The sequence below is a fragment of the Vespa velutina genome, chromosome 11, assembly GCF_912470025.1.
Source record: "Vespa velutina chromosome 11, iVesVel2.1, whole genome shotgun sequence".
Lineage (NCBI taxonomy): Eukaryota > Metazoa > Arthropoda > Insecta > Hymenoptera > Vespidae > Vespa > Vespa velutina.
Window position 1 is genome coordinate 7,224,066 of NC_062198.1, and position 19,755 is coordinate 7,243,820.

At 37.7% G+C, this 19,755-nt stretch overlaps 1 long non-coding RNA gene across 1 annotated transcript; it reads right to left on the minus strand.

Annotated features, from left to right (window-relative positions):
- Positions 1 to 6,889: 6,889 nt before the first annotated feature.
- Positions 6,890 to 10,036, minus strand: LOC124953111. Its single transcript, XR_007102119.1, has 3 exons — positions 9,664 to 10,036; positions 9,436 to 9,589; positions 6,890 to 9,084 (listed from the first exon to the last, which is right to left on the minus strand). It is a non-coding gene; the product is annotated as an uncharacterized LOC124953111 (long non-coding RNA).
- Between the last annotated feature and the right edge of the window lie 9,719 nt (positions 10,037 to 19,755).

Sequence of the window (19,755 nt, forward strand, 5' to 3'; positions counted from 1 at the left end):
CAGACAGAGAGAGAGAGAGAGAGAGAGAGAGAGAGAGAAAGAGTGCGAGTCACAATCGAGATACAAATCGTTGTTCGTTTCCGATGTGAACGAGGTAAATGCCGATATAATGATAACGTACCCATTCGCAAGGGAGTTACATAGGCATCTCTCTCGATACGAGCCAATTCACACCGTCGCACGATACGAAACACTTTAATCCCTTTCGACTAATTCGCATATATATTATCGCCAGGAGAACGAATATACGCTTGAAATCCATCGAATTTTCAGAATCGAAAACGAGACGTATCCTGTCGTTTCCGCTTCGTGATTTCAACGTAATTTTCATTAGATAATTTCACATTGAATAATCGATACCTGATGAGTATCAATCAACTTTTTAAAAAACGAGCGCTTACGTATTACGTTGAATGTTTTTCTTTTTCCTTTTTTCTTTCTTTATACCGAAGGTCTACGTTTTTCTTAACATTTCACTGTTTTTTGAAGAAATGAAGTTTCATAAACTCGATTGCATATAACGCGGAACGAAGACAAATGAGTAAAACGTTGTTGTTTGGAGTTTGTTGAATGGTATTAATACAGCAAACAATCGATGAACGATCTCGAGAGAAAGTAGTCCGCGTTCTCAATCGGTCATTGTCAGAAACAGTCGAGTACAAGGCGGCAAAGGATTGAAATAAAAGTATGTAACAAGAGGTATGATATTTCTCTTTCAAATCTGACGATAATTAAAAATAATTTTACTGTTCAAGTTCTCGTATTCGGCGATATTTTAAATGACACTTACGTATATATTTAGTTACTTACTTTAACGCAGAGTTCGTACTACTGCGCTACAAATACTATGGAAATGACAATGACAAAGAAAATAACAGAACGAGATGTATATTTGCATTCGATCGTACGGACGTGTTCGAAGATTAATCGTATCGAGACTCGGATCGGACAAAGAAAATTGTTGGTTTGGCGCAAAGAGGCAGGTAGCGCGCGAAGTAACGATTTTGTGTAGTCAAAGGGTGGCGTGGTTGATACGAATCGAAAAAGAAACAAACCATGGACGAAGGGGAAATAAAGAGAACGAAAGAAAGAAATAGAGAGTAACTCGGTCGAATGGACGGTGAATGGAGGGTGTAGTGGTAAATGGGCAGGGCCTATATGCATATAAAATGTGTCAAGGTGTGTTATATCATGGCCGATTGCTTGGAAAACTCACGCGAAAATATCGATCGGTGACCCGGTAACTCTAATCAGATCGATTGCTATAGCCGGGGAAAGAGAGAGAGAGAGAGAGAGAGAGCGGCCGCGAGTCGTGTGTGTGTGTGTGTGTGTGTGTGCACGTCGATGTGATCAATGTATCGTTGACAAGCATGAGTCCCCGTTATTAGGGCCATAGTCCCATCTGTCGTATGCCTCGCAATAAATTTACGCGAAATGAAGAATGATCTTTCTACGATTCGTCATGAACGTCGCGTGCCACGTCGACCACGAGGCACCATTAACTTTATACACCCTTCCTCCACCCCTCCGTTCCCACTCCTATCTGGCCCAGATTTTTCTTTCTTTTCGTTTGCTCTTTACTCTCGTGTAGGTCGCGAGAAATGGATCGAAGAAACGTGATGCACCTTGGACGGGCAAAAGTTTCTCTTTCGATCAGCTTTGATTAATTGATTCGTTGATTAATAGCGTCCCTTGCCTTGTATCTCAGAGTATCGTTTCATAGAAAGTATAGGTAAAAGATGGATCGCGCTAATAAGAACAAATTCGACAAAATTAGCTTTCCTAATACGAAACATTTGAAATTTACGTTACGTAGTCTGCATAAAATGAAATTTAAAAAAATTTTGACATACGTTAGATTTCCAAACAGGAGAAAATAATAGTGAATATGTAAAAAATTTATCAATTTGTCCTGTCGACGAGCGTATCCTTTAAATAAACTGACAGATCGATCGATCATTTCCTCTGGCTAATCACTTTCTTCCTTGTCACTAATCGTTGAGAAAACAGGAAAACGTAGGAAGAATAACGAGGTAACGTCGTTAATATCTTTCGAAAGCACGAATACGTTCTTATAAAATTCTTCTAATGATAAATTCTTCTAAGATTATTATCTTCATCTACCGATTTATCTATCTTCAAAATCGGACTCGTAAGTGATATATATATATATATATTGAACTTTTCGTAAATACGAAAACGAGGAGAAAACGTGACGAGGAAGGTCCAATGTGGATAGTAAAAAGAGGAGGAAAATGAAAAAGGGAAGTCACGTTGGTCGAAGGTGGTAGAGAGGGAGGGAGGGGGTGGTACGAGAGAGGATTTAGAAAAAGACAACTAGACGTAGGAACACAATTTAATTTCCATTAAATTTCACGGGTGAGCACGGTCGTGTTTGGAGAGTACACACTTCTAATTTGCAACTATAATTTCGCGTGGTGGTGGTTCCACTTTCACGCGGAAACGCTCGCGTGTCGTTACGGGTCCCCTTATAAACTTTTCTCCATAGGTCGTCCTTCTTCCTTCCTTCACTTTTTAAAAAAAACTCTTTCCTTTTACTTTCCTTTCGTTACTTTTTGCGAGCATTTTATTATTTTTCTTTTTTTTTTTTTCCTTTTTTTATTTGACAAAAACTAACCGCACGCTTAACTGCTCCCGTTGATGCGAACACCAACGAGACTCATCTGCATTTGGTAATCGCGCATTAGAATATAATCATCCTATAAACGTCGTTATGTTAACAAGCGCGACCGCGTGGTTCGTGTCCTCGAACAAATCGATACAATCGTGCTTACGCTAACCACCAAAAACGGATACCTATTCTCTGGACAACGAAACGTAACGAGGGAACGCGATACTATCGATTCGAGTAGATCGAACTGCAAGGATTGTCAGCGATGAATATTTCATTGCAATTAACAGGGGAATAAATATCTCGATGCGCGTATCGCAAAATATTTATGTGTAAAATAAACGTAAATATGTCCATGCGTACGTGTAGAAAATATATGCCAGAAGAATTAAATCGTTTCAGGTAACAAAATTCAATTACCGAATGTTCCTGGAACGAGCCAAAAGTTCCAGATGATACGATAAACATAGATATGGAAAGCGAGAGATCCGTTTGTTAATTACGATAAGTCCGGACGGTAACGAGCTGAGAATTTATAATCGTTTCTAACGATTTTCGTGTGCTATGACCATTCTTATGGAATTCCTCTTTCCGCGATCGTCGGACGGGTGTCGGATCCGAACGACACACACACAGAGAGAGAGAGAGAGAGAGAGAGAGAGAGAGAGAAAGAGTGAGAAATTCATCCGATTAATTTTAAACGTCGACGTGTCCTCTTGCCAAAACCGTTGAAATATCAGTTATGGAAATTTTTTTAAGCCGTAATAATAGCAAACGAACGATGAATTTCAGCAGAAATAGCAATAACGATATTCTCGACGATATGCCGTCGTCATTTTCCTTATTTTCCCCGTCTTACCTCGATACGGCTGGCAACCCTCTGTTTTTCGTCGAGCGCTCACGATTCGTGCCGACGATCATAAACGGAAATGGAAATTAGGGTGAAAACAATGTTCCGTTTCTGAAGCACGACAATCCTCGTCGTTAGCTAAATATGAAGTAGGAATGGGAATAGCACTTGGTTTCTCGGATTAGGGTCGATATACTCATACTGTAAACGACTTTGCAATTATGCCTTTTCCTGTTATTCGTGGATAATATGAATGATTTTCGCGTGGGTCGACGTTGCAAGGAAAAAAAAAAAAAAAGAAAAAAAAAAGGGAGAAAGAAAAAAAGAAAAAAAAAAAAAGAAAAAAAAAAAAAAGAAGAGAAAAAAGGAACCGACGAAAGGACTGCAGCAACGTATAACAGATAAACGACTAACGATATGTAAAATCGATCTCGCCATTAAATTCTAATCAAGCGTCGACCACGACACCAACAAACGGAATTATTCATAAAGTCTCGCCGACGCTTCATTTTCAATCGAGGGCTCACGTTTCAACCGGCAATTTGTCGGAATTCTAAAAGCCGAGCACGTGACATATATTGACGCACGGCGCGCGCACCTTCTCCGATAATAATCGGAGTAATCGCTTGTTTCCATTATGAGGACTATTGACACATTCTACCAACAACGTACGTTTCAATTCGCTAAAACACGTGGACTAGCGATGGTCAGGCTTATCAGGTATATTGAACTTTACAATACACACTCAATTCTTTCGATTCTTTCGTTTTTTGGTTTTCTTTTCTTTTTTTCTTTTCTTTTTTTCTTTTCTTTTTTTTTTGTTTCTTTTTGTTATTTTTTTCATTTCACGGCATTCGTAACTCGAGATCTTCGTCGAGATATCGAATAAATTCTATTTCGAAATTACCAACCAACTGTGTTTTTCGATTCTTTGAACTACCGTGCTAATTGACTATTATTCGATACTTGTTTAAAGCATTGAAACGAGTACTGAAAGGACAAAGAAAAGAAAAAAATGTCGGAAAGAGAGAAAAGAAACAGAGAAATGGTTTTTCTTGTTGAAATGCTTGAAACAAAAAAACTTTATTGGAAGCACAACCGATAAAATATCAAAAGTATTGGTAGTATGGCATAATTTACTCTCTTTTATCCGCAGCGCAGACACACACATCTACGTACACGTCCCCTTCCTTTACATAGTTTTACTACGCTTCTCTCTTTCTCTCTCTCTCTCTCTCTCTCTCTCTCTCTCTGCTAGCATATGAATACTCGTTATTATATAACACTGTGTTTTACAATAGAATTATGAGTTCCTCTGTGAAGGCTTAACAAAGCATAAATCAGCCACAATTGAAGCTACAATGACATAATGATATCGTTATTCTAGTTGTATATATTTTCTGAAGAATAATAAAACATCCTTAAAGTTTCTTATTACTTCCAAACTAGATAAAAAAAAAAGAATATATATATATATATATATAGGTATTAGAAATGAATGCGTGAGTATGATTCGATGATTGCGCGATAAATTACGGATAAAGAAAATGTGCGCATGCGAGAGAGAGAAAGAAAAAGGTAAATCTAAAATCATCGATCATAAAGCGGATATCTCGACTTCATAAAGCGATATTTAGAAATCGGCTTTGATCGATCGAAAGTTACGATAGGGAAATAATTTCTGGTTGGTAGAACGATCAGAATAGGGGTGTAAAACTCAATTATAAATTTAATGGAGAGGGTAGCATGGTACACGCAGAGCCCAGCACCTTTTCTCTCGTGTATTCTGTGAGTCATCGGTGTAACTGCTGACCACGGTTGAAAGAGAAATAGAGAGAGAGAGAGAGAGAGAGGAGAAAGAGAGAAAGAGGTTAACATCCAACACATATATATAATCATAAGTCGAAGCACGTGGAAAGGGCAGAAGTAGGAGGGCAGAAATAGAAGGGATTAATCCTCGATAACGAACCATTACCAGATATAGAATACGTTGCATTCTCTCTATGTGTACCGTTAGGGAAATATAATAGTACACGTGCTTCTGATATACTATTTTTCTATGTATATATATATATATATATATATATATATATATATATATATATACACGTAAAAGAGATACAAGCGCCATTGCACGTATTCTCGAGATTTCGTAGTGGGATTCTCGATTTGGTTCTATTTCGTTCCCGCTGCCATTTGTTAGCTTGTATCCATTTACCCTCTCTATCGTTTTACCCTTGTAAAGAGAAATCTTGAATAGCTGGAATCGCCCCGGTTTTCCTCATCTACTTTGGATAATGAGTGGAACGAGAACGTAATGACGTACGAATACGATGCCCGATTCACACGGCATGTATTTAACTATTCCTAGGTCAATTTGCTACTGTTAATGGAGAACGTCATGTTGGTAAAAAAAAAAAAAAAAAAAAAAAAAAAAAAAAAGAAAAAAAAAACGAGAAAAGAGAAAAGAAAAATAATATCATTGTTTCTCAAAAATACTAATACTAAAAAAAACATGATCTATTTTTATTTTCATATATTTTAATGTCTCTTTCATTCTATTTTTTGTCGACGAATCGGATGTTCACGACTGACACATCAGAGTCGGATCGGAGATTATGGTCATCCATATCGACCAAGTCTCCACATATAAATCAAACTGTTAAAACACGAGAATACATAGACGAATAATTGGATTGTAAATTGAGTTTAGTTCCACAATTAAATTATTGGATTCAATCCCTTTACAGGTAAATGACACTGCTTACTACGCTTACGTACATACATCTACATATTGTATTCACTACGTGATATTTCTATAGTCATTCCCTCTCTCTCTTTCTCTCTCTCACACACACACACACACACTCTCTATCTGACTGTCTCTATTCTCCTTGATCTTCAGTTTGATAACAAGTATGTCCTAATATCAACCGTATATTCAAGTCAATATGTTCGAGAAATGAACAAAATTGACTTTATAGCGCCCATAAAATCGATCGTCTACTAAATAATCACTTTAATCCAATTTCGTTTCGGATGAAAGCAGAATCGAGAAATTCGATTAACTCGACGTACGAACGTCGATGAGAATCATAGAGAGAAGGATGCGCCCGCGTTCCATCCTCGCAATATGAAATTGCATGTCCATGCAAGAAGCGAAGAGAAAGAGATAGATAGATAGATAGATAGAGAGAGAGAGAGAGAGAGAAATCGAGGTTCAACTTTGTGTCCTTCTAAGGATGCCTTCGTGTTAGAGAATGTTAATTGAAATGCACCAATCGCTTCCGAAAATGAGGAAATTTCTTGATCAAAATATTTATAATAATAATTATCGATAAAAGATAATTCCGAAACGAAATAAATACATATAATTATTTACTTTCATTCCTATGAATTTTGTATACTTTTATTTATTATATTCAAAATAAAATTAAATATGAAAAAAAAATTAAAATAAATGATGATTTGGAAAAATAGAGAGAGAGAGAGAGAGAGAGAGAAAGAGGAATAGATAGATAAATAATAGGAAAACTAAATGCAGCGGAATTAATTGATGCAGTATTAATACGCAACATTATTAAATGCAACTCTATATATGCTTCCATTATACAAATATAACTCTCAAAGAAAATCAATGCAATATCGTAGGGGAACCTATTATCAAATCTGATATCAATTTGTCGAGTAATGCGTACCATCAAGATGTCTGAGAATATCATTCAATAGAACAAATTAATTTTCAATAAACTCGATCGAATTCATACTTTATAATATGTAATAGAATTGATCTTTTTTGCTTTTTTTTTTCTTCTTTCGTTTATCTTTTCTTTTTTAATGACAAACAATAATTGAATTACGAAAAAAGTGGATGTAAAAAACGCTCTAGTCACGCTCGTATACAAACCATTGTGCCCGAATTACTTTTCAATTTCAACGAATTCCAACCACCCACATAGATAGATAACATATAGATACGCGTATATTCTCTTGACCACGTAAACCGCCTCTTTCTTTATTCACTTTCTTAGTGGTTTATGTTTCTTACGTGTTCGCATTCTTGTTCCGACCTATCGGAACGATTCCGGAATCCGTATTTTCCGCGTCTACGAACGACGAATTTCCTATACGAAAGGGAAGGAAAGAAGGTGAAAAAAAGAAAAAAAAGAACAAAAATAATGGAAGAAGTCGAAGAGAGAAAGGCAAATAGGGATGAGCGAGCATGGAAGAATGAGAGCATAAGAGATATAGAAAGATAGAAGGAGAGAGAGAGAGAGAGAGAGAGAGAGAGAGAAAGAGAGAAAATGGCAAGAACGGCAACAGCAACCCCCAATTTTCCTCTTTTTCCCCGAGCACACGAATTCGTAACTTTCTACGGGAAAAACAATTTCATGTGATACCAGCGAGAGAAACGTAGAGAAAGAAAAGAATGGTAAGAGAAATAGGGAAAAAGAGAGAGAGAGAGAGAGAGAGAGAGAAAGGGAAAAAGGATGGAGAAAAAAACAAAAGGAAGAAACAATGGGAAAGAAAAGAGAACGGTGGACCGGTGCCGCCAATAGGAGAATCCAATTTGGATTATCGAAAATTCATGGAAGCACTCCGTATCCGCGTGTCCGGCGAAAGACTCGTGGATATGGAGAGGGAACGAGGAAAGGGAATTGAAGAGAAAAGGGGTGTTGAAATGAGGAAAGAAGAGACGTCATGTAGGGTCTAGGGGTAGCTACGGTTGCACCGGTTCTTCTTGACACACGGAAATATACCGGAGATAATATAAAACGTTGCTTTCATGAATATGTGGACTCTCTCTCTCTCTCTCCCTCTCTCTCTCTCTCTCTCTCTCTCTCTCTCTCTCTCTTGCTTTCCTCTTGAGTAGATCGTTTCTCCAAGCCGTGCACCACCCACGTACTTCTCATTCTTTTCCTTGTCATACCCCTCCTACTTTTTTTCTTTGAACGTACCGTTTTACTGACTCCAAATATATATATATATGTATATATATATCTAACTATCGTAGATGCGAGACTTGCCTCTAAAAAATTAATCATAATACGTCGGACATACCCCATATCCATCCTTTCGTTCTAAAATGAACCTGTTACAAATAATATTATATCTGACTTTTCGATCAAGCAATTTTCATTCCGATCAAATTAACCATGAATAAATATCTATCATTTTGTATTTCATTTTGTAACATCGAAAACGCAAAAATCGTTCTACGTAGAGAATATCCAACTATGTTTTTATAATATTATATTACGAACAATAATTTTTGAATTTCTTTTTTCTTCTTTCTTTTTTTTTTTTTTTTGTTTTCCTTTTTTCTTTTTTCTGTCTCAAATAATACCTTACAATGAAGAACGAGGAAAGATTTCTCGGTGGTTTTCAATTACTAGGACAGCGATCTATCTTAGAAGAAATTAACGTCGACATTTTCGAGATACTCGAATGAATCGCAGAAAGGCGCATCGTCGTTGCATCATTGGCTCATATTTCTCCATCTCTCTCGATCTTCCTTCGCGGCAGCGCACGTACAACATCCCTTCATTTTCTCTGTTCCTTTCGGTCGCCGTGTTCCTTCGGCACGATTTCTGCTAGAAAGCTAGAAAGAAAAGATGAAAGAAAAAGTATAAAAGGAAAAGGAATAAGAAAAAAAAAAATAAGAAAAAGAAAAGGAAGAAGTAGAAAAGAAGAAGAAGAAGAAGAAGAAGAAGAAGAAGAAGTCGATGCGAGCGTCTTCAAGAAAAAGTTTTTACGCTTCACGACGTTCCCCTTTCGTTTCTCTTCATTCTTTTTCTTATTCTTTCCGTAGACCCAAAGGAGGAAAAGAATCGGGCAAAAATATTTTTCCTCGTGCCTCGTTGACACACGCCGGTGAACTAGCTGGCGAAGAAGCACGTACAAGAAAAACAAAGTGCCACTACGAGTGTCAAGCTCACGAAACCCATCTTACTTTCTGCGGTATTTCCGATTGGTGATATAGTCGTTGATGGATAATAATAAGAAAAAGGAAGGAGGAAGAAAATGATCATTTTCTTTTCTCTCTCTCTCTCTCTCTCTCTCTCTCTCTCTCTCTCTCACTCTTTTTCTTCTTTTCTTAATTAAGCCTATAAAAAGAAATTTCTTATACTTATTAAGAAGAGCTACGGCTTATGAGTTATGCATTCTATATTATTCTTACGTTAATAAACAATTCACGAATTGGTCGGTTCGGTAGTCAGTTAGGTCGCTTACGCGACTATGTGCCGTTGATTATCATTACAATTTCCTCATAGTTGGATAACCAGTGAAACGTAAAATAGAGTTGTTGTTACTCCCGTGGTTGTTGTTCTTGTTTCAACCTGAGGGCCAGACTCTACTATTGGAGTAATAAAACGTAATCCCTTTCAAGCCGGTAGATATGTATTGACAGGAAACAGAGCGTCTGTCAATAATGCATATACTCAATGATATGGAATAACATAAGAAAAATAAAAAAAATAAAAAAATAAAATAAAAAAAAAGCAAAAGCAATAGAAATAAAATTAAACTGAATTAAATTAAATTATAAGAAAAAAGAAAAAACAACTACGTATAAAAAATGCGCTGATAAATAAAATAAATAATAGACGCGCGTGAATACACATATGTAGTACGTAGAGAGTCTTTCCCGTCAAATTTTTCACAGAAACGACGTGTTCAATGGAATTACGTGAGCGAGAGAGAGAGAGAGAGAGAGAGAGAGAGAGAGAGAGAGAGAGAGGCCACATTCGGTTTTTCGATTTCTAACTCGACGAGCGTGCCACGCGTAGAATGAAAATTGAAAAGCCATCGTTTTCTATTTATAATCGTGTCGCGTGCTCGTTCATGCGTACGCTCCCGGTTACATATGTAGGTACGTATAGGCGGGAAAGCTCACGTCGTTGTAACGACGAGATGGAGAGTAGAAAATTTTCCCTCGATTGTAGTAAAATAAATCAAGTAGAGAGAGATAGAGAGAGAGAGAGAGAGAGAGAGAGAGAGAGAGAGAGAGAAGAGACCGGTAGCCTCTATGCGCGACCTATGTACGTCGATTGTAAAACGTGTCGGCTGTGACGCTCCATAAAATGAAATACGTTACGCGCTTTTATCGATTTTCAACCCTAAAATGATTTTATATCCTGACTAGAATTGACTGATCGATGGGATTAACGATCGATAGAGAGATCGGTATGCTATCCTGTTCGGCTTCTATTTCTCTTCAAAATTAAAAGCGTAAATTGTAAAATCGTACTAGAAAGAAATGCCTCGATACAAATGCCAATCGAACAGATTAAGCGTATATACTATGTTCCATTAAATAGAATATAAATCTACCGTGAAGCTGAAAGAAAAGTCATATTTATAGTCGGAAGTCTCAGATTGAAAATACAATCGAACGATTCATACGGACAACTCTGGCAAAATTTAATGCTCAAGGGGAAACGGAAATGATAATTTTATAAATTTTATGTATTAAAAAAGAAAAAAAAAATTATTTCCTTTTTCCTTTGAATATTTGCGAAAAAAAAAAGAAAATTTAATATGCACGAAAGAAGGGAAAAAAAAAAAATATATATATATATATATATATATATATATATATATATATATATATACATATATAAAGAAAGCGTAGCTTCGATCGAAATGAACTCTTTCGCACTAACGAATCAATTAGGCGAAGCGCCTATAAAACTGTCAGTTATGAAATATCCGTTTGCCGAGGCGCGTAATCTCTTAAATCCGTGCGTGCGTCAATCGAAATCTCACGAATATTTCGTTAAAAAGTGAGAGAAAAATCGGTCACCCGATTCGAGTCGAAAGAGTCACCCCTACTCTCTCTTTCTCTTCCTTTATCTTTTTTCTGTAGGATCTTTTATTAACTCGGATCGACGGTGAATTGCGAGAACACTCGCGTCGTTTTTTTCTCACCATAATTTTTTTTCCTTTTTTCCGTCTCGTCGACTTTTCTTTTTTCGTGTGTCACTATCATCGAGTTGATAAAATATCGAATGAAGGGATGCATTTTCAAGTGTAAAATTTCCACCTTTCACTTATTTCTTTCTTCTTTTATTTCTCTCTCTCTCTCTCTCTCTCTCTCGCTCTCGCTCTTACACGATTTAACAGCGAGCCACGTCTCCGTGGTACGCTCATTTTCTCTCATGTCAGCACGCGCCGGGCGTTGCGCCGACGGGCTCGATGGACGGCGACTATTTGTTTTTCGTTACGCGAAATTGCGACCCGGTATTTCTCGAGAGCTCGGCAAACTACGCTCGCCATTGACCACCAACTTGCAACAAGCGAGAACGCTCTTGCTCCTAAAGAACGTATTTGTTCTTCGCACGCAGAGCACCGTTTTGAGTAAGACAGAAGGAATGAAGGAAAAAAGATAAAAAAGAAAAAAAAATAAAATAGAAAAAGAAACGGATACATGGGAATGAGCTTCGATAAAAATCTATAAAAGAAAGTCAAATTTCATACTTGGGGCTCGTTCGTGAAAGCGTAAATTCTATCGAAAATCAAATACGAATCGAATGTATCCGAATAACGTCTCGTTGGATACGATGATAGACGATCTTTTCATCTCGTGATCCTCAAAAAAAAGAAGAAGAAAGAGAAGATAAAAATATAAAAGGAGAGAGATAGAAGGAGAGAAAAGGAGAGAAAATCTTCGGTGACGAAGGATAGAACGTCGACGATGTCGGCAAGGAAGATATGATTCATCCTTTTCGGTCTGCTGCCAGGATCCGGGATCCTTAAGGGCTCGCCCGAAGCCGTCGTCGAAACTTCGATTTACCTTACGTGACGAAAACGATGCACATTATAACAGGAGTGCTTCCCTTCGCCAGCCGAAAATATAAAATTACAAGCCAAATACAAAAGATACCTTTCAAGGTACTCCTTACTCCGTTAGCCCTTTTTAATAACTTCCCATTGAGAATAGAACGATCATTCATTGAGATTAATCTATCGTTCGTATTAAAAAAATCATTGATTGTATTAATAATTATTTATATGGAGATTAGTTAAAAGGTATTCTTTTTGTTTCGAATAAATGCATATACAATAATGTAAAGAGTGTGGGTTATTATCTAGAGAATACTTCTTTTTCCTAGCTCTATTTTCAACGGACTGCATAAACTATGTTCGCACGATTAACGTCTGTAGGGTAACGCGTATAGTAGGATTAATGAAGCGGTTAATGAATATGCATCGAGTAGATTAGAAATGTTGTGGTACCCAGGTAACACTGGTAGCTGGTATAGAAGCCATGCTCGCTTGAACCGCGATATAATGATAACTTGTTATCATATGCATATATATTTTATGTTTCATGTGTATTATATACATATCTATATATGCATCCATGTATATATATATATATATATATATATATATATATATAGATAGATAGATAGATAGATAGATTTTTATGATACATTAACGTTTCGAATACACCGAAGTAACAAGTGTCAGTAGTATATATTATCTTTCTTTGAAAATCAAATATTCGATTATATATATTTTATAACGAGACGATAGACGATCAAAGCTTCGCTTTGACCACTCTTCTGAATAGAATAAATAAATATAACATCGAGCTTCCAAACTTTTATCGGAATCATAATATCGATATAAAAGAGGCCAACGTTTTATGTATTCGATAAACGATAATAATACTTTTTATTTTTTCGAAACTATCGACTTCAATCGAAGTTGGTGGGCCGAATTGTCCAATAAAGCGGTTTTACACATGTAGCTACTTAGGGGGAAAGGAAAATCGATGAAAGCGTGTACCGGAGAGCTTCGAGAAAGTAAGGGATAAGTGGGTGGGCCAAACGTGGGCACGGAAAAATTTTCTTTTGACGAAACGAAGGATATAGAACGTAACGAAATCGTTGAAAATACCTGGAGAAAACGTCGAGTGCTCTGGCAGATTGCCATTGTCGCCGGGACAATTCAATCGCGAAGTTAGCTCGTTCCCTATAGAAATCACATAATGTGCGGTTACCCAACTTTGCTCCCCTCTCCTCTCTTTCTAACCTTCTCTCTCTCTCCCTCTCTCTCTCTCCCTCTCTCTCTCCCTCTCTCTCTCCCTCTCTCTCTCTTTCCTTCTCTCACTTACTCTTATCATCCTTCTTCCTCGTAGCCGACGTCGTCGTCATCGTCGTCGTCGTTGTCGTCGTCGCGCATGGTCCTTCTACGAACATCTCTCTCTCTCTCTCTCTTTCTCTGTCTCCTATTCTATTATATTCCCTTCCTTCTTTGTCTCTGTATATTTCTCTCCCTCCCTCCCTCCCCCTCTCTCTCCCTCTCCCCACTCTCTCTCTCTCTCTCTCTCTCTCTCTCTCTCTCTCTCTCTCTCTCTCTCTCTCTCTGTCCCTCATTCTCAACTATCTCGTGGGAGCTAACAAATCAAAAACACCCCCAAAGAGCCACCCGAGATGCCTCGACCCCAACTCACCGTCGCAAACTCGCGAAAGGGGCTAAATTAAAACGCATCGCGGGACATGCCTGCATCGAATTTATGTCAGCCGGCATGTTCAACATACGAAACTACCGAAACTGTGTATTTATTATATACGAATCGACAGGGAATGAATTCCTTTCTCTTTTTTGTTCTCCTTCTTTACCCCCTCCCCTCCCTCCTATCCCCAAAGAAAAAGAAAAAGAAAAAAGGATGAAGAGAAAGAAGATTCGCATTATAATAAAAGAGAAATTATTTATCAAGCTTTCTGGATAGAAATTTCCCGATAGCAAAAGAAAAAAAAAAAAAAAGTTCCACGATGATTCCATTTTGGACATTAAAATTCGATCGAATAATTTTCAAACTAATTTTCAAAATGTATATTACATCCTTCATCGTGGCCGGGAGGAATTTCATAATATACGCGGGTACATTTCTGTATAAGCAAACGCGTTCCGAGATACCGCGAAAATAATCCACGGACGAGTCTCCTAATTCCAAGTTGGTCAGTTTGTAATTAGTTGAAATTTCGACGCGAGCGTCCAACGAAATGGTGACCCTTTGAAACATATGAAAACTCAGAGTGAATAGTAAAATAGGAGAAATAGTGAAATAGGAGAAAAAGGAAAGGTAAACACTGTCATCGACTCCGAATGCGGTAACTATTCTGTAGAAAGGTTTAATTAACAGCTCGACTATTCGACCACTTTTTGCGAAAGTTAATACGAACGGTATTAATATCGAAGATTTAAATCAATTGTTCACTGGTTCGCAAAACATTAAATACTGTTAATCAGTTCTAGAGAAAATAACGCGAACGAAATCACTTACCAATATTTATAGTTGTGAGAGATAATGCATACTCTTGTATACGTATCACTCTTTCTCTCTGAGCTACATCAATTTAAATAAACGGACTATTCAAGAGGAGTATTATGAAGGCATTAACAGTTAAATCGTGTAAACTCTTCAGAAGCTATACCGTGAAACATTGAGGACTCATTCGTGTTTAAAAATTGTTCCGAATTCTTGAATGTGTACCGACTGTAAATTTGCATTTGGTGCTAATTTCAAAAACCGGTCAACCATATAAAGAGAAATACGATATATAAATATACCGCAAAATTCTCTTAATCATAATCATTCGTCGATACGATATTAAAACATAATCGAGCAGAAAATCATATTGGATAAAGTAATCATCGTCGATTGTCAAGCCAATTAAGAATAGAAGATCTAATAATGTTCTAATAAAAAATAATAGATCTAACAATGTTCTAACAATGAAATAATTCATTGATTCATAAATTTTTCAACGATCGTACGAACGTTATTACTTTCTTGCAAAGAGAGAAGAGATATCGATGAGACTCTTCTGAAATGTACAATGCCAGGAAGAAGAAACTATCATTTCTAATAAAAACTTACTCCTATCATCTACGACATTTAGAGAAAAACTTGGGAAGAATAAGTCTTAAGATACCATACGAAAAGAGTCTTTGGGGAGTCATGCCGACGGTATTTTTCTTCGTTGTTCACCGAAATGTGTGCCACTGGTATGAAAAAAAGAAAAAAGTCGAAAAAGAAAAGGGAGAAGAAAGTAGAGATTCCGTGAGTACCCGTCCAATTAAGCGAGCCTAACGCGCTGAGGATAGAAGACAGCGAGAAGATGGGTAGAGGAGATTGGGGTGGGGACAAAATGAGAACGTAGAAAGACTGAACAAAGAGTGAAGGACGGAAGGAGGGAGGGATGGAGCGGGGAAAGTGCAATAAGAGAAAAATACGAAAAAAAAGAAAATGCGTGCAGCCTAGAGAAGAGAAACGAACAGAGAACAAGAACAAGACTAAGGAACATAAGACAAAGTAAAAAAGAAAAGAAAAAGAAGAGAATGCAAGTTTCGTAGTTGGAGATCTGCAGAGTGGCCAGTGTAGAGATAGAAGACACTGTTTGACTGAAGCAGGTGTTTAATTTAGCGGTACTTGGCAGCACACAGCAGTGCTGTAAACGCGAAGGAAGATATCGTGGGTATAGTAGTGGTAATGATGGTAGATAGAGATGATGGTTGGTAGTAGTGTGGTGGTGGTCGCTCGTTGGTAGAGTATATCATGGAAGAAGAAGAACGAAGAGAGAGAGAGAGAGAGAGAGAGAGAGAGAGAGAGAGAGAAGGACTAACGATTGGAAGAAAGGTGAGGGAAGTGAAGAGAGAAGGAAGGGGTAAAGGAGGAGAAAGAGAAGAGGAAAGGGTGAGGTGAGCTCTTGGCTTTAGCGTGCAGAGTCTGCCTACTCATGGTAATTAAATGCCAGGCAATTTACAGGGCATGCATTTGCTGAAGGCCGAAGGAAGGAGCTCGACTCCTACAAGCGAAGAGAGCTTTACTCGCATTCTCTCTCTCTCTCTCTCTCTCTCTCTCTTACTTGTTTCTAACTACCGTCGCACTCCCGAAGCAAGCTCAATACAGCAAACTCACTTTGGCTCGACGCCTAACCGAAAGCTGACGCCGATGAAGGTACCTAGTATGGCCGTCCACGCGTTCCGTACACACGAACAGCGTCCGAGATACGCATGACTCTGTCGTCCTGTAACTTATCCATCCATCCTCTCCCGGCTTCCACCGTTCTCTATAACCTATCCTGTAAATACCCAATGCTCTTCCCTATTGCGATTAATCTAACGCAATTTACCTTTACCAGATTTACCTAGCCGCCATAGTGGACTGCGGACTTTGTGTGTAACGTTTACCATCTACGTTGGCCTAATCTTTGAATTAATAGAATGATAACCGCCGATGGTTGTTTCCCTTTGCCATAATATATCTTCTCTCCTTAATTTTATTCGATATGCGTCAATACGAATTAGAAATACATTACACGTTCGAGCCATATTATTTCGAATCTGTTTCGCAACATTTCCCCCGGCGTTTTATGCTGAAAAAAAGTTCGAATACCGAGTCCGTGATAAAATTTTAATTAAATATTCATGGAATGTCTTTCTTATTGAAACAACTGGACGAGCAAGTTTATTTGATTTTCTCCTGGCACGCTACCGACACGCCAGCACTTACCACGCAACTCTATTAGGTTCGTACGTTAGCCCTTTCTTCCTAACTTCTCTCTCTCTCTCTCTCTCTCTCTCTCTCTCTCTTTCTCTCTCCTTTCTTTCTCCGGTAGTTTCATCGATGCATACATATGTACGTTTCCCACGTTGCAAGTAAATACACGATAAGGAACTTTCCCTGTAAAAGTTTTATTGACGCGCTCAAAAGAGGATCTATCAATGATGGATCGAATGGGAAACTATCGTGGTATGGATGCCCTTACGAGATTGAGAACGAAGAAAAAGGAAGAGGACTGATATACAAAATACGATGGGAGAAAAACGAGTGGTAAAAGTATCGACAGATTTTAATAGAACCCATAAACGACCATTACTATTCTTATCTCAGGCATTATCGCGCACTTCGATCGATCGAAAGCACTTTCTTCGAGTCCGTGTCACTTGCACGAAGAAAAGAGAAAATGAATGATGGACTCGACAAAATTCTTTCTATCCAATACAGCGACGACGATCCTCGCGAACATTGCCACTCGAACGCGTCGCTTTATCGTGATGTAGAAAATCAAATAAAAATAAAATGAAATAAAAAAAAAAAGAAAAGAAAAGAAAAGAAAAAGGAAATAAAGAATGAGTATTCTCGACTTTTCCAGACTGGATTCGAGCCGGCTTGGTAGCAAATTTCCGATCTACGTTGAACGCTCTTTCCCATTCACCCCCTCGACTTCTTCCCATCACTACTATACTCCTCCTGCCCTTCCCTCCTTTTTCCCTTTCCATCCAAGAAGACTTATCTCCGCCATTACCTTCGGATAACTTTTCGAGACTCCTAGACGCGAGTTTGAGGCGGAAGCTTCCGCGATAACACGCATGGGGAAGCTACCTTCGCACGTTCCGTAACTAGGTGTAAAACGCATAGAAACGCTGACAATGTATTTTCGAACGTATTTTAGAAAGTTTATCATTCGCTTTAAAGGAAATTCTTATTTTCCTTTACGACAATGATTATTATTACTATTATTATTATTATTATTATTATTATTATTCTTTTTCTCTCTTGTCACATTCGCCCGTGAAAACCGCCACGCCTATCGTGCAAAACCGCGAAGAGGAAAAAGATATATAAAAGAAGACAGGCCTAGACCTTTACAGTCGAAGTTAATGCACGTTATCGCGCTTTTTCCCTAAGAATTCATATCGACCTTTTACATAAGGAATTTTATATATATATATATATGTATATGTATATGTATATGCATGTGTATATGTAGTAGATATCGTCGAGACGATTTCGACGATTAAACTACTTATACGCCGTGAATGCGAGAGGTGGGAAGGAACCCGTACCCATCTATGCATGACGAAGGAAATCGATTTAAAATGCGTATTCAAGTAAATCTTCCATTTATAATATCCTCCCTTTAGCCGCCTTCTTCCTTTTCGATTACGACTTAAGTAGATAATACCATTTACATAACACGTCAAACCAATTTCTTCTTGTCCCCCTTCATCTGCATTCATTCAAAAATTTATATTCGATATCGTATTGTGCCGTTTTGATCATTTACGTTTAATTTCGTTTAAGTCGCAATTACGAAAATGATAAAAAGAAAGAAGAAAGGAAAAAAAAATTGGTCAATGAAAATGCAGGAAATCAATAATCTATATATATATATATATATATATATATATATATATATATATATAAATATATCTATGAAGATGGACGATCGTATCGTTCGACATTCTTTCAAATCGTTTTGTTAATTGCCATCGGATTAATTTGTAAATAATTAATAATACGTTCCGATCTTGAAAGAACGTAATTACGTGTTGGATTCAACGACGATAAACAATTACCATTTCCAATTCGATAAAATCGTATCGTCCGACCACTGACGCGGTTTTCCGCATCAAAGCGAAAAAAGAACGATGGGAGGTGTGTGTGTGTGTGTGTGTGTGTGTGCTTGTGAGAGAGAAAGAGAGAGAGAAAAGATAAGCGTACGGTAAGGTTTAGGGAAGAGGAAAGAGGTGAAAAAGAGAAGATAGTGAAAGAGAAAAATAAAGAGAGGAAAAAGAGAAATGGTGTTAGCAACGCCCTAAAATTCGATACCGCTCAGTGAGCGTAACGAAACTGACGAAAGCGAACGGACGGTGTGCATTTTTACGTTGGACGAATTCTTTCCCCTTCCCCTCCTCCTAGTTTCTCTGAAAGCGAAACTTTTATCTCGTTTTCACTCGTCCTCAATGACAGAACGTTGACATCGAGAGGAGAACGACGACGACGACGACAACGACGACGATGACGGGAACGGTGACGGTGACGGAAACGGTGACGGTGTCGGTAACGGTGACGACGAAAAAAAAAAAAAAAAAAGAAAAAAAAAAAAGAAAGAAGAGAAAGCGTGGCACACGTTATCCTTTTTTCCGGCGCATAGTCGGCGAGGGAAAAGAAGGAAAATAGAAATAAAAAAAAAAAAAGAGAAGAAAAAAGGGAAAAATAAAAGAAGAAGATATTTTCACATAATAAAGCCTCATCCATGACGGATTCCACGGCATTTCGACGACGCACAATGGGCCTACTCGTCCGATGAGAAGCTTTTTTCGACCATTCGACAAATTCTCGATACTTCCGCTACGTCAAGCACAAATTCATCGACGCGTGCTATTGACGATAGTTATTGTCATATCATGGAACTATATTTCTTATCTAACATTAAAATAAATTTCTGTAATTTCTCTTTATTATACA